This window comes from Pristis pectinata, chromosome 6, assembly GCF_009764475.1.
Source record: "Pristis pectinata isolate sPriPec2 chromosome 6, sPriPec2.1.pri, whole genome shotgun sequence".
In the NCBI taxonomy this organism is placed as follows: domain Eukaryota; kingdom Metazoa; phylum Chordata; class Chondrichthyes; order Rhinopristiformes; family Pristidae; genus Pristis; species Pristis pectinata.
The window spans coordinates 36749471-36773120 of NC_067410.1; the positions used below are offsets into that span (position 1 = coordinate 36749471).

At 35.7% G+C, this 23650-nt stretch overlaps 1 non-coding gene across 1 annotated transcript; it reads right to left on the reverse strand.

Moving 5' to 3' along the window:
* Nucleotides 1-9905: 9905 nt before the first annotated feature.
* On the reverse strand, nucleotides 9906-9979 carry trnan-guu (transfer RNA asparagine (anticodon GUU)). Its single transcript has one exon. It is a non-coding gene; the product is annotated as a tRNA-Asn (tRNA).
* Nucleotides 9980-23650: the final 13671 nt, after the last annotated feature.

Below are 23650 nucleotides of genomic sequence, written 5' to 3' on the forward strand. Positions count from 1 at the left end.
CAACAGTTCCACTCCTAATTTTTTCTAAGTTTAAATATGACATAGTTTGAGAAAACCATTGAAAAGTAGTGGGAGGTATTGGATCCTTCCATTTAAACAAAATGGATCGCTTGGCCATTAATGTAACAAAGGCGATCATATGACAAGCAGCAGCAGATAAGTGGCCAGGTTCCATCATTGGTAGCCATGTCTCCGTGGGTAAAAGTATCTGGAGTTCTCTTTTCCATTCATTCTTAATTTTATCAAATGTCTCTGGATGTATTTTCATAATTAGATCATAAATTATTGCTATCAAGCCCTCCTGATAGGGATTTAAGTCTAAAATTTTTTCTGTAATTTCAATTTTATATGGAGTCAGAAAAGAAAGCATAGTAACTGTTAAAAAATTTCTAATCTGTAAGTATCGAAAGAAGTGTGATCTAGGCAAATTGTATATATTAGACAACTGTTCGAAAGATAAAAAGCAGTTATCAATGAATAAATCATGGAAACATGTTATTCCCTTCATTTTCCATAAAGAAAAAGCTGAGTTGATTCTGGATGGTTGAAAGAAATAATTAGATTGAATGGGCCTTGATAAGTTAAATGTATTCAATCCAAAGGATTTATGGAATTGAAACCATATTCATATTGTATGTTTAACTATTGGGTTAGTCATATGTTTACTCAATTTAGTAAGTGCAAATGGGAATGGGGCTCCTGAAATAGAAACTAATGAAAATCCTTGCACTGATTCATACTCAAGGTATACCCATTTGGGACATTGAATTACATTTAAATCTTGTGCCCCAAAAATTGAATATCTGATATTAATTGCCCAGTAATATAATCTAAGATTAGACAAAGCCATGCCACCATCCTTTTTTAATTTTTGTAAATATTTCTTACTTAATCTTGGGTTTTTATTCTGCCATATATATGAAAGAATTTTTGAATCAGTAGTGTCAAAAAAGGATTTTGGGATGAAAGTTGGAATCGCCTGAAATAGATATAAAAATTTTGGTAAAATGTTCATCTTAACCGCATTAATTTGGCCTATCAATGATAGAGATAATGGGGACCATTTCATAAATAATTGTTTAACGTGATCAATAAAGGTAACAAGTTAACTTTAAACAGGTCCTTATGCTTCTTGGTAATTTTAACCAGAAAAAACACTAAACTGAGCAAGCAGTGATAATACTGCAGGGATGGATTCCTCCGGGTTAGAAATATAAAGTAACAAGTCATCTGCATATAGAGATACCTCATGAATCCCCTGTCCACGAGTGATACCAAATATATTAAAAGAATTCCGAAGGGCAATTGCCAAGGGTTCCAAAGCAATGTCAAATAATAAAGGACTTCAAGGGCAATCCTGTCTAGTACCTTGAAAAATCCTGAACAAAGGGGATCTCTGATTATTAGTAGGTATTGAAGCCATAGGTGTATGATAAATCAATTTGATCGCAGATATAAAATTGGGACTAAAATTAAATTTTTCAAGTATATTAAATAAATATTCCCATTCGACCTCTATCAAACGCCTTTTCAGCATCTAATGAAATTACACATTCTGGAATTTGAGATGAGGGGGTATATATAATATTCATTAACCTCCTAACGTTAACATGCAAATAACGATTCTGGATAAATCCTGTCTGGTCATCAGAGATAATTTGTGGAAGAACCTTTTCCAATCTAGAAGCCAACATTTTGGAAAATATTTTGGAATCCACACTTAATACAGAAATGTGTCTATAAGATGTACATTCAGTGGGATCTTTATTCTTTTTAAGAATTAAAGAGATAGTAGCTTCATAAAAGGATTGTGGTAGTTTACCCACTGATAGGGCATCTTTAAAAATTTTTCCTAACCAGGGAGAAGGAAGATCAGAAAAAGATTTTAAAAATTCGACTGTATACCCATCAGGACTGGCTGTTTTACCCGAATTCATTGAAAAAATTGCTTTCTTCATTTCTTCCTCCGAAATGGGTGCATCTAATATTGAACGTTCATTACATGATAATTTCAGAATCTTCAGGTCCCTTAAAAATTCATGCATTAACGTAGAATCGTCAGGGAATTCTGATTGGTATAAAGAAGTATAAAATTCTTGAAAAAATTTATTACTTTGTTCATGGTCCATCGTGTAGTTACCATCTAAATTACGAATTTTAATAATCTGACATATAGTTGAAGCAGCTTTCAGTTGATTTGCAAGCAATCTACCAGATTTGTCACCATGTATTTAAAACTGACTTCTGGTTTTAAGTAATTGATTTTCGATTGGAGATGTTAATAGTAAACTATGTTGTAATTGAAGTTCTGTTCTCTTTTTATAGAGCTCCAAATTGGGAGCATCAGAATATTTTTTATCAATTTCTTTAATCTTATCAGCTAATATACGTATTTCATTATTAGTTCATTTTTTTCAATCCAGCAGAATATGAAATAATTTGACCGTGGATGTATGCTTTTAAAGTATCCCATATTATCCCACTGGAAATTTCTTCAGTAAAATTAGTTATAAAGAAAAATGAAATCTGTTCTTTAATAAATTGGACAAAGTCTAAATCTTGCAATAGAGAAGGATTGAATCACCATTGTAAAGTTTTTAAAAATCAGTATGATCAACATTAGGTGCATAGACATTAACCAATACAACTTTTTTATTATGAAGTAGGCCAGTAATTAATAAAAATCTACCATCGGGTCTGAAATTATCTCATGATGAACTAATGAAACTGAGGAGTCTATGAAAATAGAGACTCCTTTCACCTTTGCTTATGAATTAGAGTGGAACTTTTGATCCCTCCAAAATCTAAAAAAGCACTGATTATCCTCTCTCCTCATATGTGTCTCCTGCTCAAAAATAATCTGAGCGCTCAGTCTATGAAAAACTTTAAATACATTGTTGCGCTTAATTGGATTATTTAAACCGTTGGTATTCCAGGAAACAAAATTAATCATCTTATCCATTTTAATAGACTAAAAACATATGGTATGTAAAGGGTTAACCTTACTATACAGGAGGATCATTAACAGGAAGAGGAGCCGGATATGACAAGAATTCAGACATATTTGTAGTTCATCAGTCCAGAGGAAAAAAACTAAACTAAAAACACCCCCCACCCACAAAAGCCCGAAAACTGGCCAATAGGCAGCCAGAAAGCTACCTACTAATTTGAATTCCCCCAACTCCATTGGTGGCAGATTTCCAAAACTGAAAAGAATGTAAATCACCTTTTGTAGTCAAAACAAAGAATCGAGAAAACCCAAAACAAATTTACCGAACTATAAGCAAACTTGTTAAAAAAATTTAAACAAAAGCAAAGGATATTAACAATCTACATTTAAAAAATACAGTTTTATAATTATTTCAAAAAAATGATCAATCATTGTCAAGTTCTTGATTATTATTAAAACCAAGCATTAAAAAATATTAAACTAAAAGAGATAATAGAAAAAGGAAAAGAGGAATCATTAAGTATGATAGGTGTCCATATTCCAAAACCAAGCAGGAGAACGTTAACCAAAGAGAAAAAAAATCTCCAAAATTAGGAAGAGTCAAATCTGAAATTAATTATTACTTAATAGACCAAATAAGTATTAAATCGAGGAAGAACACATTTCTTAACCCTCTAAAATTGAAGGCCAGTCCATGAGAAAATCTTTAGCATCCTTGACAGAGTTAAACCAAGTACGAGATTTATCGGGTAATGTAATTCTCAGCCGTGCTGTAAGTAATAATGCTGGATGGTAATTGCTTTGATAAAGACGCGACATAAACTGGTTTATAACTCAGTCTCTCTTTAATAATTTCTGGAGTATAATCTTCAACCAAACGAAACTTCCACTGTTTATATTGAATCATTTCATGATGACGAGCAATTGGAATTAAGTTTTCTTTCATACTCACGTAATGAAATCTCAATACTACTGACTGTGGTTTTTGCTCTGGTGGAAGCTTCGGTCTTATTGCTCGATGAGCACGATCAAGAATAGGCAGAGCAGAAAACACTTCAGAGCCAAACACATCGACCAGAAGTTTAGAAAAGTATTCAATGGGGTTGCCAGTTTCAGCATTCTCTGGAAGTCCGATGATTCTTACATTCGTTCTCCTACTGTGGCTCTCTAAATCAATAATCCTCTGTTTTTGCTGTTCCAGCTTTTGTTTGATTGTAATAAAGTCTTTTTCAAGTGAGTTCAGTCTGGAATCTCTCTTTTTACCAGCTTGATCCAGCTCAGCAATTAATTGCTGCTGTTTAGCATTTTCCTGAATGAGTGTATTTTACTGTCTTCCATTTCCTTTAAAAGTGTTTCCAAATCGGCAAATCTTCGATCCAGCTTTTTATCCAGTTTAGAAGTAGCTTCCAAAGTAGGTTGAGGGTCTCCATTATTCTTGCCATTAGCTCCAGCTTTGGATCTGGTATTCATTTTGACAGTTAAAAATCAAAATTAATCTTGTAACAGTATTATAAAGTCTTATTATAGGGCATTACATGAAAGTTAGGTGGAGCAGAGCCAATATATGTATCACTCCATGAAGCGCCACCAATAGACCTCCATGGATCACTATTGTTCTGCAGCCAAAGGCTATTCTTCTCATGAACAGCAACACTAATTTTCTTGTTATCTACAAACTTATGAACTATGCCTCCCACATTCACATCTGAATCCTTAATGTATGTTGTAACAGCAAGAGTCCCAACACCTATCCCTGCAATACACCTCTAGTTGCAGTCTTCCAGTCAAAAAACACTTGGTGGTCACCCAAACCAATTTCAGATCCAATTTGCCAACTTGCCCTGGATCTCATTGGCTCTTACCTTTAGGATCATCTCCCATGTGAGACCTTGACTATATTGACTACATCAACCACGCTACCCTTATTGGCACAGTTTGTTACCTCTTTGAAATTTTTCAGCAAATTAGTTAGGACAAAGTCGTGCTCATGTCTTTGTTTAATCCCTGCCTCTCCAAGTCCAGATTGCTCTTGTCCCTCAGAACTTTTTCTCAGTAATATCCCTGATATTACCCGAATAACACTGATATAAGATTCAACAGCCTGTAATTAGCTGGCTTATTCCAGCAACCCTTCTTGAATAAAGGTTCCACGATTGCCTACCTCCAGTCATCTGATACATCTACACCGACCAAAGAAGATTTGAAAATTTCTGTTAGCGCCCATGCAATTTCTTCCTTTTTTCCCTTAGAAGTCTGGGATACATCTCATCAGACCTCAGTGACTTATCCTCCAATAATTCAGCTAAGACATCTCATACTTGCTCCTTTTCAATGGTAATTTGTTCTAGATTTCTTTGTCCATTAGTCTTGCCCCCAAATTTTCCTGAAAATCCCTGAGCCATCTAGAACCTTACTTCTGGCCATCTATCCTCTCTAGATCTATTCATCACCAACTTCCAATGTGATACTTGGCACCTCAATTTTTCTATTCTACTTACTCACTCTAATCTACCCTACCTTGAGATTGTTGAATTCTCCAATGTTGTCAAAACTGCTGACAAGAGTGGCACTGTTGTTGTTTAACAAACTCATCTCTATCTTGTAGAGGCTACATCTTTGCACATGCTAGAAAGATGCCTAATACCTAGTTGAGATCCCGTTTGCCAAACTAGGTTGCCCTGATCATAGTCCATTGCCATCTTCTCATCCCCAATTATGCCACAAATCATTTTACCACCCCAAATTTTTTCACCAGCTCAAATCCTTGTCCTGATATTCTGCTTGTAGTTCTTTCTAATGTCTTGGCTTCCTTCTGCTGCTTGGTTCTCACCATCAAGAAGGTCAACACTAGCGTTGAAATTCAAATTGCCTTCATCATCAAGGTCCAAAATGGCTAGAAAGTGTTTGCAGCTTTCTAACCTTGTGTAACTTGAGGCCTAAGGCCCAATGTTGTAAACCCAATTGGTCTTTTTGTCCCAGAGCACTTGCGGCATCCTGTTTGTGTCCATCCATTGCATGAACTGATTTTTGACCAACTTATCAAAGCTGCATCTTGAAAATACAGTGTACAATCAAAGTAGATATTTCAGAAGTGTGTGTGCATGTATGGATATATTATGCAATATTCCTTGGATTTTCATTTTTAAAAAGTGATACATTTTGTCAGATCTTTCTCCTGAACTACTATGAATTAATATTTCTGGAGATTTCTTTGTAAACAAATAAGAAATGAAAATAACTCTTTGATTAGACCAGGAGCATGACAGTGCAGCAAATGTGTTAACATACTGTATAAACATTGGCTTTGTTTTCACCCTCTGGAAACTTCAAAATAGCCACTTATGCAAACCGATGCTATACATATCCCAGAAAACCCATTCCTCAAATGTGGTTTGTGACAGAAAATATTGTGAAGAGTTTTGCAGGTCTGAAGCTTTGCAATATATCATTGTTATAGAAGACTCCATGAGCACAAGCAATCTCACAAATTAAATTAATAATACTTATCTTTGCGAGAAGCAATTTTGCAGGATTGCCAACATTGTCAGACTGCCATTTTATGTATTGAGAGTGCATGACCCAATGCAATGTACTTGTGCACATTCCAAATGCATCTTTTGTTGTAATTCATCGGTGTGTACTTCAGTTACTTGTCCTTTGAACCATGTGATTTAAGGGCATTTTCCAGATTAAGTGAGGCACATTGAACTCAAGAGAGCAGCTCGTGTTTAGCAACTAACTTGAAAGAAGCTGAACCATTGATGGATGAATAATTAGTCCTAGGAATGGATTAGAACAATTTAAAAAAATCATAGCAGCAAACACTCCCAGTTTTCAACCTCTGGAACTTCAATTTAAACCTAGTTGAAGGATAGAACAGATGGTTTGAAATGAAATAAATTTAGGAGTCTCATGCTGCCTTTGCATAGCCAAGTTCATTAAGTAAAGATGCTTTTTTAATTATTTAGAGCTCTTGATAACATGCAACATACATTACTTAGGTTACAGACATCCATGTCCTGTGATAATAGCAAAGAACAATGCCTTTGCAATATTAGTCCCTTGCAGTAGTTAAAAAATACCGATTTGTGACTTCTGTTCAAGGATGACTATGCTTAAATTTGGTATCAAATGAGTTCGGATTCCAGGAGGTATTTGAGGAAGCCATCAAAAATGCTTCTCAGCACATGAAAAGAGAACAACACCAACATATTTGCTTCACATATAAACAGTAATTGCAGGTAATGTTCATCGAGTTAGGCAGCACCTGCGGAGAGAAAAACGTGGTTAATTATTCATAGTGATAATCTTTCATTAGGACTAGGAAAATCTAGAAGTGAAGCAAGTTATAAGTTGTAGAGAAAATGAGGAGGGACTGAATTTGAGGAGCTATATAGATGACGTGATAATGTCATTCATATCATAGTTATAGTCCCTGGTAGAAATTGGTGCTTCAGGGATACAAAAAGATCTTTGAACAAATGCTCATTTTTAAATTCTTTGAACTGAATACTTGAAGGGTTAATCACTGGATTGTTTGTTCTTTTGTTGCATTCTTTTGTACTAATTTTACCAAATTTTTATAGTGTTACAATTCATTCAATTTAAAGTAATGGTCATCTTTGATCAAAAATTTAACAGATATTGATCAGAAGCGTACATTATATTGCATCAAAAAGGTTAATGAGGTTTGATTCTGGTACCACTTGTAATGTAAAGGCTGGATGGTTCCTTGAAATAGTCTGCCTGTCAGCCTTTCAACAAATAATGACACAGAACAGCTACACAACATAATGTTCATGTTCACAGGCCATAAATTCAATGCAGTCTGGTGTTCAATGACAGCTTAAAATTATTTATTTCTATGACTATAACTGTGCTTTCACTTGCAGTAAAATGATATTTCAGTTTAAAGTAATAGGAAATTTTAAATGTGTATTATGATCAGACATTCTGTGGCTTTTTTTATTCTAAAACCTTGAATTAAATGATTGGTAAAGCAATCAGCTCCTTAAATCTCTTAGTATTGCCAACATCTTTTATTTTAATCTTCATTCAAAGCAGGGCAGTTCTTGTAATGATTTATCCTCTGTATAATAATGTCACAATATAGCAATTTAAATGTAAAAAGGGAGAAATTTGGTTTGCTCTTTCATCATTGCATCCAGCAAATGACTCCAGTTTCAATTGACAGCAGGTATTTGCAGAAGTACATGCAGTATTCAGCACTTTAGAGTAGCTGGGCAAGTGTTGCATGCACACACAGGTAGTATGAAGAGTAGGGAGATTGTGATGTTAATCATTGTACAATGTTGAATAGATGCCTGTCCTGTCTTACGTGCAGAGATTTAACAGGGGCAGCGAGTGGTCCCACCTGTGATCTGAAAGGGATCCTCAATTACTTGCAAGTATTTTGGAAGTAAGTGTGCTGGTTGTGCAGGGGTTTAAATCTTAGCCAAAATTAGGTATTTTACCAAAACACTGTGTAGGCAACAGAGTTGGATACTTTGGTGATCCTGCCATTCAAAGTTGTTCATGACAGAATAAGCAGAATGCCCATACACCAGCAGTCTGTCCTCAAACAAGATGGAGGAGAGAGAGAAGGACCATAAATGAGACTCTATTTGCAGGGGGTATTTTGACAACAGTTTTCACACGCTCATCTAACTGAGGAGCAGTGTCCTTGAGGCTGTGGTTTATTAAAAAAAGAAGTGCTGTCTTTGATTTTCTTTACCAGGGGATCCTTCCAAACTGAAGCTGTTGGTGTGCTAGTGGTGTGACTCATCAAATTCTGGAGGTTGAATCAGGGTGATCCTGGTGCAACACAAGCTTCATGTACTCAGTGAGGTCAGTACCAGGGTCAGCCACCTCATTAGTAAAGAACCACCTGAATAAGACACCATGTACAAACTCTCCCAGTGATCACTATGGTAGCTGGATTGTCTCTTTTTTACCTCAAGGTTTGAAACTGTCCTCAAACATAATGGCAACAGATCTTGAGCATTGCAATAACTTATTGAAAAATCACCAAAGAAGTCCAAGGTCTCAATAATCTTGGTCTTTAATTGTTTTGAACTATGGAATTTGCTTTAAAGTGAGTTTTGAATCATTTTTTAAAAATCAGAAGAGCTCATTCACTCCCATAGACATAACATTAATGTAATGTTTCTATCCCAGTGACTTAATAATGGCATCCTATTATGATATTCCAAATGATATTTTCAAGAACAATTATTATACTTATTCTGCTTAATGTGAAGAAAGTGAGTTTATTTCTGAATTAATTTCTATTTTTGTTAATTTTTATGCTAAAATGTGTACAAAAATATTCTTCCTAAATTGAAAAGCTTATTTTAAAAAATATGTGGAAATACCATGCATTCAGGTAGTATCTGAAGGAATCCTTTCTAAACTGAGATGCTACAAATCACTGACAATGAAGCTGCTAATCCAGAAAGGTGTTATTTTGAACAAATTGCTATAACTGCGCCAGTGCATAACATTTTCCTCAAACCAACTCAGAGAGTCCTTCTACAAATAATGATCAATTGGTTAACATCTCAGCCACTGAGGCACTTAAAATAGTGGACCCCTTCCAACTGGGTAATTTAATCTCTACTGCCTCTGTAAAATGTATTATTTCAAAAACTATTAACTTCAATAATAGTCCATAATACGCATTTAATGGATTCAGAAATGTTTTTTTTAAATTTTATTTACAGCGTGGTAACAGGCCCTTCTGGCCCAATGAGTCCGCGCCGCCCAGTTTAAACCCATATTAACTTACCCAGACGTCTTTGGAATGTGGGAGGAAGCCGGAGCACTCGGAGGAAACCCTTGCAAACATGAGAGAACGTACAAACTCCTTACAGACAGCGACAGGAATCGAACCCCGATCACTGGCGCTGTAATAGCATCGCGCTAACTGCTACGCTACCGTGCTGCCCCAAATATACGTCCCTGGGTGGGCTCGAACCACCAACCTTTTGGTTAACAGCCGAACGCGCTAACCGATTGCGCCACAGAGACTCAAGGTGATGCTTAACCAAGGTGATAATTTGCAGTCAGAATAACCTCATTCCTTGCCAACTTCTTTCTGCATTTGTTGCATTTATTTTAATGACTCAATGTCTTCATTTAGACTGTATGCATCAGAAGTCAGTTATTGATTTCATATGAAAAGTTGAACCAGACCAAGAAGTGGTACTATAGTGGTGGATTTTTAAACTTGCCTTGAGTCTGTTCAGAGAAGCAAATGATAACATATGAACTGGATGTCTCTATGCACACGGCATGTTGGTGGACAAAGCTATCAGGCCAATTGAATAGTCAGATCCTTTTAAAAGCTAGTATTTAAAGAGAGATTTTTGAACAAAGGTGAAATAGCTAAGTTTGAGTTAATTTTCTTTAGCTATTGAGTAAAAGTAATTGCCCAGTTTATTTCCCTAAGTAAGATACTTCAGGCTGTATTAACTGTCCAGTACAGGCTGTCCCCAGGTTATGAATGCCCGACTTATGGATACCCGTAAATATGAACGAGCTCCCGTCACGTTATTAAATTCAAAAGTCCAAAGTACATACATATATTCATTCCTATGAACCTACTTTCCTGTCCCTCTCCATTTTTGGTAATTGATCTTCCTTGTCAGTCTTGTGTGCTTTTGATGTCATTCATTACAATACTGTGGAGGTATGGCTACCATATTGAATGTTTTTTGTATATGTTCCAACTTAGGGACAAAACAATAGACCTCTGTAAAATTGGAGCTCGTCCGTTACCCAGGGGCAGCCTGTAGAGCAATTTTTAAAAACTTTATGTCACTTTATGAATCTCTCTTTTAAAACTTACTTTAAGAATCAGCTTATCTCCCAATAAATCGTATGTCGGTTTTAGATTTCTGAATATACTTGTAAAGTGTATATATTGACATCGTAATTCAATGTCATTCAAGTAATTGCCAGAAAATTAGTGGCATTTTACTCCAATGTCAATCCTGTCACTTAATGTAAAACCAGACTAATTAATTACTTTTTGCTGCTGTATTAAACAAATATGCTAGTTTTAAAATTGTCATCATACTTTTGCTGCAGACAAGTTTGAGTGTTTGCTTTACTTGTTTTCATTTTGAATTATTTTCTCTAGTTACTTTAGAACACTTGTTGGTTAAGTGTACTTTAACCTAATTGCCATGAATTTGATATGAAGATGAATCTGATTTTGAACTTGCATTAAGCTTCTTAAATTGAACTCCTGACTCAGTTCGTGTCATTAACTTAAACTTTGCAATATAATTGGTACTGTTTCTTGTGTAATGTGTGCTATCTCTTACTTTATAACATTATCGTTGGAAGTATAATCTTTGAACTGAAAAACTGGACATTTTCATTTTCTTCTCTTTTCTCTCCATTATATCCTTCCATTGACAACTCAGATTAAGTCTAGTCAACCTTTTCCACAGCACCGATCTCAGAACTTTACATTAGCTGCCATTACAGATATGCAACATTGAGACCAAGATTGAAATCTCATATACAACAACATTTTCCAGTAGCTTCTGCCTTGTTAGCAATAAAGCTATCAGACATCAGTTACAATGATTCATCTGCAGAAAAAGGGAGGGGAAAGGGGTAAATCAATTAACAATTCTTGCTCATTTAAAGGTTACCAGAAATTGATCACCATTGACTTCCCAGTTGCTGTTATGGAATGGGCAATTTCAGTTTTGTCCTTGCACCGTACTTAATGGTCCTCTCATATTTGACAGAATTTTGTGGCTAAATTGACTAACAGGAACTTGGTTTTGAAAATTATACCATTACAGCATAATTGTTTTTTTTAAAGTTTTAATCCTAATTTTCCAGTTAACAATATTTTTAGTGTGTTCCTAATGTACATACACCTATTAAAAATATTTTTAAAAAATACTTATATTTAAATTGCATATAACTAATTGAACAATTTGCCTGTAATTTACCCCAACCTTCCACATCTTCCTTCTTCAATAGTAGTAAAAAAACAAAATAAAAGGGCTGATTCGTCTTCTGGTCTGTAATATACTGCTTTTTGCTATAAATTGCTATCCAGATTACAAATGGTGGTCCTGATGGGAAAGCAAGAAATCCTCATAATTTTGGATTTGACAAACACTAGATACATATAAAACAGCTATGTTATTAATATAGCTGTTTTATATGTATGTAGTGATGTTAAACTTGAGCTAGCTCCATTTTAATGGCTTGTTCTATTAAGTTATGTCATGCATTGAGAACACCTGGCAGCAGCTTCATCTATTCAGTAGCGTGAATAGTGCAAGGGCGATAAAATAAATTTCCCTGGGGAAAATTTAAATTGAGGTAAATCTTCAGAAGTTTGAACACGGTGATTTTAACACAAGATCTGCCATGTTAAAGACTTGTGTCCATTAATTAGATTAACATTTATTTTCATATATGTTGAAGTTTGAAACACATTCTGACTTTATACGTGTTAGCTGATTTCTCATTATTACAAAGTGGTACCATATATTTTTAATTCATTTTCCACGAAGAGAAAAGATTTGACTTTGAAACTCCACATTCTTTGTCTGTATTTATAATTGGGAAGAGAGATTACTAAAAAAAACAGTTGGGAATCTCTACGCCAGATCAGCTGAAGATCTAGTGTAAGCAAAACATCACAAACTAGGGTGCAATGAGAGAGGTCAATGAGCAGTTACATTGCTTTACCTTGAAGGGGGCAAAAATACATCTGTTGAATGATTAATTCCCAATTGTCTAATTTGTTGTCTTGTTTTGCATTCAGTTTAGTGTCAAATTATAATGGAATTGATTGAATTAGGTAAATACAGATGCATTTGGAGTTCTCACTTTGATGATTATCCCTATTTGGGACCATCTGTTTGCCTTAGCTTTGCTCATTAAAATTTGGATATTAGCTTCAACTAAATGAGTTCAATGCTCCGAAAGAGAGAGCGGAGGGAAGGGAGAAAGCAAGGTTATTGCCCAAATGAATGAATGGTTGATGAAGTTACAGGAATGTGTAGTTTTGAAAGGTGCATTTGCTGAAAACTGATTTTTTTATAATGCATTGAAAAGTAGAAGCCAATTGCAGTGAACCCTCAATAAGTCTGTTAAATACTGTTCAAGCACTCAATGAACCACTCAGATTGAATAAATGTCAAAGTTCATTAGTCTTGTTGTAGAGTGAGCAATTTGTAGTGAAATTCACTGCATGACGATGACAAAAAATAGATTAAAAACAAAGTGATGCAAGTGTAGACAGGCTCCAGGTAAAAGATGTTTTTGCTCTGCAGGTAGTGTTGCTGTTTTACAGCTCCAATAATCCAGGTTTGATCCTGATCTCCAGTGCAGTCAGTATGGAGTTTGCACAAACTCCCTGTGACCATGAGCATTTCCTTTGGGTGCTCTGGTTTCCACTCACATCTCAAAGATGTCTGAGTTGATAGGTTAAATGATGATTGTAAATTACCTGAAAGATGGGAGAATCAAGGTGAAGTTCATCAGCAAGTGTGAAAGAAGAGATTGCAGTGAAATAGGTGGGGTAATTGAATTGATGGAAATGCTCTGAGGAAATATGAAGATATGAAAAAATTCCAGCGGAAGATGCTATTTCTTACTCTTCATTCAAAACATCTCCAAATATAGCAAAATATTATTGAATGAATTAACTATGCGTTGAAACAAAGAACCTGTGTTCAAAAGAAACTGCACAAAAAATACAAACACAAATACAAAGCTAAAATATTACTCCTAAGTATTTAGCACAAATAAAAATATGTGTAAAAGTCGCAATGATACAATGAAAAATTGGCACATTTGTGGCAAGTAATGATGTTTTTTGTTCTAATTGTGTTTTCTTGTCAAATTGTGTATAATTTATGTTTACTTTATGTTCTTGTGAATGCTGCTTATATTAGATGCACCCATTTCGGAGGAAGAAATAAAGACAATTTTTTCAATGAATTTGGGTAAAACACCCAGTCCTGATGGGTGTACAGTCGAATTTTTAAAATCTTTTTCTGATCTTCTTTCTCCCCGGTTAGGAAAAAAAATTTAAAGATGCCCTATCAGTGGGTAAACTACCACAATCCTTTTATGAAGCTACTATCTCTTTAATTCTTAAAATGGATAAAGATCCCACTGAATGTGCATCTTACAGACCTATTTCTTTATTAAATGTGGATGCCAAAATATCTTCCAAAATATTGGCTTCTAGATTGGAAAAGGTTCTTCCACAAATTACCTCTGATGACCAGACGGGATTTATCCAGAATCGTTATTTGCATGTTAACGTTAGGAGGTTAATGAATATTATATATACCCCCTCATCTCAAATTCCAGAATGTGTTATTTCATTAGATGCTGAAAAGGCGTTTGATAGAGGTCGAATGGGAATATTTATTTAATACACTTGAGAAATTTAATTTTAGTCCCAATTTTATATCTGCGATCAAATTGATTTATCATACACCTATGGCTTCAATACTTACTAATAATCAGAGATCCCCTTTGTTCAGGATTTTTCAAGGTACTAGACAGGGTTGCCCTCGAAGTCCTTTATTGTTTGATATTGCTTTGGAACCCTTGGCAATTGCCCTTCAGGATTCTTTTAGTATATTTGGTATCACTCATGGACAGGGGATTCATAAGGTATCTTTATTTGCAGATGACTTGTTCCTTTATATTTCTAACCCGGAGGAATCCATCCCTGCAGTATTATCACTGCTTGCTCAGTTTAGTGTTTTTTTCTGGTTATAGATTAAATCTTAATAAAAGTGAACTCTTTCCATTAAATATGCAAACCCCAATTTATAGGCAATTACCATTTAGATTAGTAACAGACCGTTTTACGTATTTGGGTGTTAAAATTACCAAGAAGCATAAGGACCTGTTTAAAGTTAACTTGTTACCTTTAATTGACCATGTTAAACAATTATTTATGAAATGGTCTCCATTGTCTCTATCATTGATAGGCCGAATTAATGTGGTTAACATGAATATTTTACCAAAATTTCTATGTCTATTTCAGGCGATTCCAACTTTCATCCCAAAATCTTTTTTTGACACTATTGATTCAAAAATTCTTTCATATATATGGCAGAATAAAAACCCAAGGTTAAGTAAGAAATATTTACAAAAATTAAAAAAGGATGGTGGCATGGCTTTGTCTAATCTTAGATTATATTACTGGACAATTAATATCAGATATTTAATTTTTTGGGCACAAGATTTTGATGTAATTCAATGTTCCAAATGGGTATACCTTGAGTATGAATCAGTGCAAGGATCTTCATTAGTTTCTATTTTAGGAGCCTCACTCCCTTTTGCACTTATTAAATTAAGTAAACATATGACTAACTCAATAGTTAAACATACTATATGAACATGGTTTCAATTCCGTAAATTCTTTGGATTGAATACATTTAACTTATCAAGCCCCATTCAATCTAATTTTTTCTTTCAACCATCCAGAATTGACTCAGCTTTATCTTTATGGAAAATGAAGGGAATAACATATTTCCATGATCTGTTCATTGATAACTGTTTTTATCTTTTGAACAGTTATCTAATAAATACAATTTGCCTAAATCACACTTTTTTCTATAATTACAGATCAGAAATTTTTTAAAAGTTACTCTGCCTTCTTTTCTGACTCCATATAAAATTGAAATTACGGAAAAAATTTTAGGCTTCAACCCCTATCAGAAGGGCTTGATAGCAATAATTTATGATCTAATTATGAAAATACATACAGGGACACTTGATAAAATTAAGAATGAATGGGAAAGAGAACTCCAGATACTTTTACCCACAGAGACATGGAAGAAAATTCTTCAATTAGTTAATACATCTTCAATGTGTGCCAGACGCTCTTTGATACAACTTAAGATGGTTCACAGGACCCATATGTCAGAGGACAAGTTAGCCCGTTTTTATCACCATATAAATCCTATACGTGATAGATGTAATTCGGAGGTGGCTTCCCTGACACATATGTTTTGGTCCTGTCCTCTTTTGGAAAAATATAGGAAGGACATTTTCAACATTATTTCAACTGTATTGAATATTGATTTACAACCTCACCCAATCACTGCAATTTTTGGATTACCAATGATGGAATCTGGCCTATCTGCTGCTGCTTGTCATATGATTGCCTTTGTTACATTAATGGTCAAGTGACCCATTTTGTTTAAATGGAAGGATCCAATACCCCCCATCACCTTTCAATGGTTTTCTCAAACTATATCATGTTTAAACTTAGAAAAAGTTAGGAGTTGCACTGTTGATTCTTTGCTTAAATTTGAGGAAGTTTGGAGTCCATTTATTCAATATTTTCATATGATATAGATCTCTTTTCAATAATCTTTGAATTTAGAGGAGCAGAGTTGACGATATAATAATGCTCTTTGTTCATCGAGAAATATCAGTCCCGTTTTTTTTTCTTTTGAAATTTTTGTTTTAGTTTGTTTCGTTTTATTACTTACAATTTTTTTTCGATTTGGGTTTTTTTTATATAATAAATCTTTTCCTTTTTCCTTTTGACTTTCTTATTGTAATATATTCATTTACCAAGAAACTGTGGGGCCTAGAATTTTTTTTATTCCTTATGATTATATATGTCATGATTGTTCTCCCGATCTCTTTGTATCACGTGTATAATTACAGATGTTATATGTATTAATCTGTATTAATCTGAAAATTAATAAAAAGATTGAAAGAGAAAGAAGTCTGCTCCTTGTGGTATACACCTAGGCTTTAGCAGGAGGGATAGAAATTCTTGGTTATCCCTCAGGGTGAAGGACAACTTGCTTTTCAGAGAGTTCTGCTTATTCAGACAAATGTAATGCAAGCTCAACAGATTGCTGCAGTTGAGGCAGATGGAGCTGGTATGAGTTGGAACATTAAATAGTTTGAGGATTGTGGCGATGGACAAGATCAGAGAAATAAGTAAAGAGGAAGCCATGGAGAGATGTTAAGACAAAATTGAGATGTTGCTTTATTGGGAGTTTATGTGGACAAAACAGAAAATGATTGAGAAAGTCAGCAGGTTAGGCAGTATCTGTTGTGGGAAAAATATCATCAGTATTTTAGAACAAAGGCCTTGCATCAGAACAGGAAAAGTAATGGAAGGTCACTGATGTGAGCCATTGTTTCTGTTTCTCCATCCATAGATACTGCTTGACCTGATGAGTATCTCCACTGATTTCTGTTTTTACTTCAGATTTCAAACATCTATAGTTTTTCTTGCTTTTTGGTTATGGATACAGGCCAACCCTGGGAAAAGAATGGGTTCCATTTCCACAAATGTTCAAAAGTGATTTTGTCTGTAAGTCAGAAAATACACAAGAGTCACTCAATACCGTAAGTATGCCTCCATAGTATTGCAATGAATAGCATCAAAAGCACATTAGACTGATAAGAAAGAAGAATTACTAAAAGAGAGAGAGGAAGCTAGTTCTGCCATTCATAGGAACAAACATAAGCGCTTACATCGGAATTTTGAATTTAGTAATATTGTGGATGAAGGGGTGTCTCTAAATCGGGTATTTGTAACCCGTGGATGGCTTGTGTAGAGATGATGGCTTCAAACTTCCAATATGCCTTGGATACAGAGATTGTGACAGAGGTCTGGAGGATTGCAAATGTTACATCCTCATTCAATAAAGGGCATTGGTACACCTGTCAACAACGGATATGCTGTTTTAATTTTTTCATTGTGGAGACTTTTAGGAAAAGCATGGTGCGATAGAGTGAACAGCACAAGTATGAAGGTGATTTCATGTTGATCTGTTAAAGGCAGTTGCATTTCACCAACTTGATAAAGTCATCTGATGAAACAACAGAGAGGATTATGAGGACATTCTGTTTTGTACATGGATTTCCAAAAGTCTTTAGATAATATTTGGCTTCTTAGTAAAATTATAGCACATGGCATAAAGGAGGAAGTAGCAGAATGGATACAAATTTGGCATTGTAAATGAAAACACAAAAAATTCTGCAGATGCTGGAATCTGGAGCATAATCTGGAGTAAATGAAAACATAGTTGAGGTGAATGGGATTCCAAGGGTTCAGTACAATGCCCCCTGCTATTCCTGATATAAGTAATGAGTGAGACTTGGGGATACAGAACACAATTTCAAGACTTTCAGGGTTACACTTCCTTTTAATGTGGTAGTGAGAGAAAAAGTGTCAGACTAAGAGGACATAGGTGGGTTGATGAAAAGATTGAATAAATGGCAGAATAAATCCAGCACAGGAATGTGTGAAGTGGTGGAAAGGATGAAGGGAGACTTTCATATAACTTTCAAAGGAGGTAGCAAGAAGAGAGTGACTTGGGGTGTTTGTACACAATTTTTTCAAGGGGCAGGGCAGGTTAAAAAAGTTAGTAAAGGACATGAGACTGGACTTTACAAATGGTGGCAAAAATACAAAAGCCTAAAGGTTATGCTAAATCGACATAAAATTCTGTTTCAACCATGTCTAGAATATACGTGTCCATTCTGTACAGTGCACTTTAGGTAGAATGTGAATGCTTTGTAGAAGATTCAGAAGAGATTTACTGGAGAGCTGGAGGTTTGGGCTAAATGACCCCAAGTATTTTATGGTTTTGATAGGAAAATGGGAAATGAACTATGTATTTTCCATTCCTGTGGATGAATGAGGTTTGAGTTGTTTTCTTTAGAGGGGAAAAGTTAAAGGAAGATTTAATACAGTGTTTAAAATCATGAAGGATTTAGATAGAATAAATAAACTGATTATGTTTCCAGGGTTGATGACCAAAAGTTTCAGATTTAGGACGATTTGCATGAGATCTATCAGTGGCACGAGGACAATGAGTTGTACAATAGTAGTTTAGGATTTAAAGTGTACTACCTCATAATGGTGGACACAATTTGTCTAGTAGCCTTCCAATGAAAAGTGAAGAAATACTTGGAATGAGAAATCATTGCAGGGAAAAAGAATGGGTAAGTGGGACCAATTGGAATGGTTTTCAAAAGAACTGGCTCAGATTCGGTGGGCGACTATGCTCCAATGCTTCCATGATTTTGATATGAACATGTTAGATGAACTATTTTCTTTCTCCATAGAGGTATTGTAAAATCAAAGTTTAGAAGATTCTGGAAATCTGAAATATAAAGTAAGAAAATGTTGGAAAAACTCAGCAGGTCAGGTAACATCAGTGGAGAATAATGTGTCAGATTATGGCAGCACTGTGGTTATTTTATGGAGCTAGCAATCTAGAGCCAGGACAAAAGATTTCTGAGAACTGAATTTTAATCCCACCGTGACAACTGATGAATTAAAATTGAGTGAATTAAATAATCTGGAATAAATGTGAAAAGTGGTCAATCAATAATAGTTCCTATGTAATTATTGACATGTCTTAATAAAAACAATCTGTTGATTCATGTCCATCATGGAAAGAATCTGCTATCCTTGCCCATTGTGAGACTCCAGATGCACACCAAGCCACCCAGTTCAAGGGATATGCAGGATAAGCAATACTCGCCTTGCCAGTGGTACCCTCATCTTATGGAAGAATATATTTTTTAAAAATCGGCATTCTGATGCAGTATCATCAACATTAATTAGCTCAGTTTTAACATTCCATAGATGCTGTCTGGCATTTCAGCATTTTCTATTTTTATCCCAAGGAGATGTTACCTGACAAATCAAATGATAACTAACAGCCGGATTAATGCTCATTCTGAGATGGAGCTTATAAAGTTTCAATGACACCAAAGGAAATAGAGTGACCTTGGCATCTTCAGGTTAAACATAGATCCTGGCTATTATCTCTTTTACTCAATTAATTATTTCCGTGGCTGGTAAGGATGCCTTTCTCAGATGAAAAGCTATCACCTTAAGGTAATTTTTCTGGTTCGAACTCAATTTTTCATTGAATAGTTTTTGTACCAGTTTTTGATATCTTGATGTCACATAGTGGGATGCATTTTTACACATTTGTTATGAATACCTTCTACCTAATTATGGTTAATGTAAACATTTCAAAGTGAAATAATGTGGACATTTAATGATAAAAATTGATAGAAAATATCACTGGTTGAATTGTTATTTAGATTGAAATTTATACTTGAGTTTCTTGCAAATGGCAAGTTGACTCACACAACTGAGTCATAAATACAGTACCAACCCAGTAACGGACCCCGGCCAGTAATTAAGACAGATTTCCATATGAGTGCACCTTATTACCTTTTACTGACTCACTAAGAGCATTGGTGGAAGCAGTAGAAATTGCAGAGTTGTTCAACTGGAGTCAACAATGCTTAGTTATGAAAGAGAGATACTTTGAATCCTTATTATAAAAAATGTAAGAGAAACTATTCCAGTTCTCCCTCTCACTGAAGTGACAGTGTAGATTATATCCTGAAGCTTGCAATGTGGCTAGACTCAAGTGGAATGATGCCACAGAGGAAGTCTGACATCCTCTACTGTATTTGTTTATAAACTTGAATTTTGCTTGATTTACCTTTTGGCATTGAAAATAAAAGTTTGAAAGAACTTTTTCCAAGTTGGTCAAAATAGTCTTTGATGAACTATATTGTCCATGGTAAAAGGTGGAGTTCAATTGGTCAAATGGTTCTTGATCTATGCTTTCATGTTATATTGAATTAGTTTCTGGAAGTTGTCACAAATTTTAAGCAAGTTAATTACATGGAAAGTGTTATGTAGCTGACCAGAATTTTTTTCTATGGAAATGCAATACAATATGGAGGCCCCTTTAATACTGCTATATTGCAGACACATAAAAGATAATTATTAGGTTGGGAGGCTAATGTGCTTGAATTTCAATTAAAGCTTAATTGTCCAAGCTCTTTGGCAAAGTAACTAGATTGAAAGATTTCCAGTAGACTGCAAACACCATTGGTTGAACTTTGGAATTGATAGCAGTTGAACTCTGTGAAAGGAAGTCTCCTGGATATGACAGCCAAGAACCCTGAAACTATGGCATGTCTCCGGGGCTGCAAGACATTTTATGACTGCAGGTGACTGGTGAAGGTAAGACCATCTACAAACACATGCCTCAATTACTGCACTGGCACAACCTTGGCAAACTTCATCTAACTATGCACTGGCATTTATGGATTCTTCACTCAAACTTGTCTCATGACTACTGAGGCATCAAACAAATTCAAAAACACACTGCCAATATACTTATTCACAATCACCATTATTATCCTTCAAGAACAAGACAGCACAAAACAAAAGGCAATCTGACTTGACAATGGGAGTGGAAATTCTCTGTTGTGCAAGTTTACTGCCTTCAATTCAATCAGGAGAGGAGTGGAAAATATTTCAGGGGCCTGCTGCCTAGCTGTTTATTACCATCAAATCTTCGTGGTAGATGTTTCATTATGACAGAGCTTTATCTCCCAAACCCAGCCTCAGTATTGAGTTCCACATGACTTTATTATACCCTTCCCAAAGTGGCAGACATTATGCATTCTAACACTTTTAACCACTGGCTTGGAGGAGGAGGAGAGTGTAGCCGGATATACCGCCTCAATGTTTACCGCTGGTGTGAATAGACACAAACAGCATGGTTAACTGGAAGTTTGGTTAAAAGGGTGGAACCAGTTGGACAGACTGGGCATTAGTTGGTGACAGTCTTGCCAATCTGATGATAGGTCTTTGACATGAAACATTAGTTCTGTTTCTCTCTCCATGGATAGAAAGGGCTGACATGTTGAGCATCCCCAGCATTCTCTGTTTTTATTTCTGCCTAACCAAATGCTTGATTCAAAGGATGGCTTGCACTCAGAAAGCAGTCAGAAGGTAGCTCCTAATTCAGCCAAAACCTTTTCTTTCCCACGTTAAGAGGCCAGCCAAAATCAGCCAATAACATGTGATTTGACATTATGTAGTATTCAATGACTAAGGGTTGCAACTTCTGTCGAACTTTTTCATGTAACAAAGCACCACAATGGAAGCTTAAAAAGTTCTCATGAAGGCTCAGGGCTCCTTGGTTGAAAGATGATTCCAGAGTGTCTCTGATGCCTGGGGATTCGTGCTTTAATAAATCACTGCAAGTGGCTGAATAGGAGCCCTGAGGTGCTTGAATAGGAATCATAGGACAGGTAACCTCCCTCCAGGTCCTCCCTCTACCATCAGTCCACCATCTTGCAGATAGCCAGGCTGCCCAGGTTAGACTGGTATAGACTGAGTTGGGCCATCACCACCCACTGTTTTTTGTGCTTCAGTGATTACTTGTGAAATCTTGAATAGTAACTCCATCAATCCTGTTTAAACAATTGCTGTTGAAAGTTACTAATTGAAGCATTACCCAATAAAATGCCGTAAAGACTCTTTAATGAGTGTCAGCAGTCAGTTTAATTGCCAATCAACATGTCAATGATCCCGAACTTGGCTTTTTCTCTGCAATGTGATCGAAGACATTGATCATTATGAGTAGTATGTCATCAAAGACTTGCATTCAATGATATAACTGTTCACTCAGAAAGCAGCCAGAAGGAAGTTTCCCCAGCTGGTACTGATGGACAACTGCAGGATTGTTGAATGGACTCAGATGTAGGTGACAGAAAGGTTTGACACAGCATTCAACAGAGAGCATACTGAAGTGTAGAGGTTTATAAAATAATGAGGGGCATAGATAAGATTGTTTGTCACAATATTTTTTTCAGGGAAGGTCTGTTTAAAACAAGAGGGCATAGTTTTAAGGTGAGAAGGGAAAGATTTAAAGGGAACCTGATGGGCAAGTTTTTGGAATTGAAATTGGTTTATTGTTGTTAGGTGTCCCGAGATACAGTGAAAAACTTGTCTTGTATACCGTTTATATAGATCAATTCATTACACAGTGCATCGAGGTAGTACAAGGTAAAACAATAAGAGATTGCAGAATAAAGTGTAACAGCTACAGAGAAAGTGCAGTCCAGGTTGACAATAAGGTGCAAACTCATAATGAGATAGATTATGAAGTCCATCTTATCGTACTGGGGAACTGTTCAATAGTCTTATAACAGCAGGATAGAAGCTGTCCTTGAACCTGGTGGCATGTGCTTTCAGGCTTTTGTATCTTCTGTCCGATGGGAGAGGGGAGAAGAGAGAATGTCTGGGGTGGGTGGGGTCTTTGATTATGCCGGCTGCTTTACCGAAGTAACAATAAGTAAAGATAGAGTCCGTGGAAGGGAGGCTGGTATTCATGATGCGCTGGGCTGTGTCAACAGCTCTACGGTTTCTTGCGGTCACGGGCAGAGTGGTTGCAATACTAAGCCATGATGCATCTGGATAGGATGCTTTCTATGGTGCATCGATAAAAATTGGTGAGGGTTGATGGCGACATGCTAAATGCTAAGTGGATGTGGTGTACATGGATTTTAGTAAGGCGTTTGATAAGGTTCCTCATGGAAGGCTCATTCAGAAAGTCAGAAGGCATGGGATCCAGGGAAACTTGGCTGTGTGGATTCAGAATTGGCTTACCCCTAGAAGTCAGAGAGTGATTGTAGATGGAGCGTATTCTGACTGGAGTTTGGGGACCAATGGTGTTCTGCAGGGATCTGTTCTGGGACCCCTGTTCTTTGTGATTTTTATAAATGACTTGGACGAGGATGTGGAAAGGTGGGTTAGTAAGTTTGCAGATGACCTGAAGGTTGGTGGTGTTGTGGATAGTGTAGAAGGTTGCTGTAGATTAAAACAGG